The sequence below is a fragment of the Cystoisospora suis genome (assembly GCF_002600585.1).
Source record: "Cystoisospora suis strain Wien I chromosome Unknown contig_5223, whole genome shotgun sequence".
Lineage (NCBI taxonomy): Eukaryota > Apicomplexa > Conoidasida > Eucoccidiorida > Sarcocystidae > Cystoisospora > Cystoisospora suis.
The window spans coordinates 1-347 of NW_027158014.1; positions in this window are offsets into that span (position 1 = coordinate 1).

The window sequence follows — 347 nt, forward strand, 5'->3', positions numbered from 1 at the left end:
AGAACCGACAGATAGACTTCGGTATAAGCGAGGTGTCCATGACTGGCCGCTTTCTATGAAAAGGACTAATTCTCGTGAAGAATTTCTCTAGGAAAACTTCTCGGAGAAGTTGTCTCATTTCCCTTTTTCTTCAAGAAAGAAGATGTGGCAAGCCAAGGTTTCTCTTCCGAGAGAATAATGAGAATGAAAATGATGCGACAGAAAAACGACGCCTCGAGTGATGCTTCCCTAGTCACGAGATGAGATGTCTTGTCTCGGCTTATATACGGAGATCTTTTGAGTGCTGATGCAAGGTGTGTATATACACCTAGATAGAATGCGGGGACACATGCATGCATATATAGAGA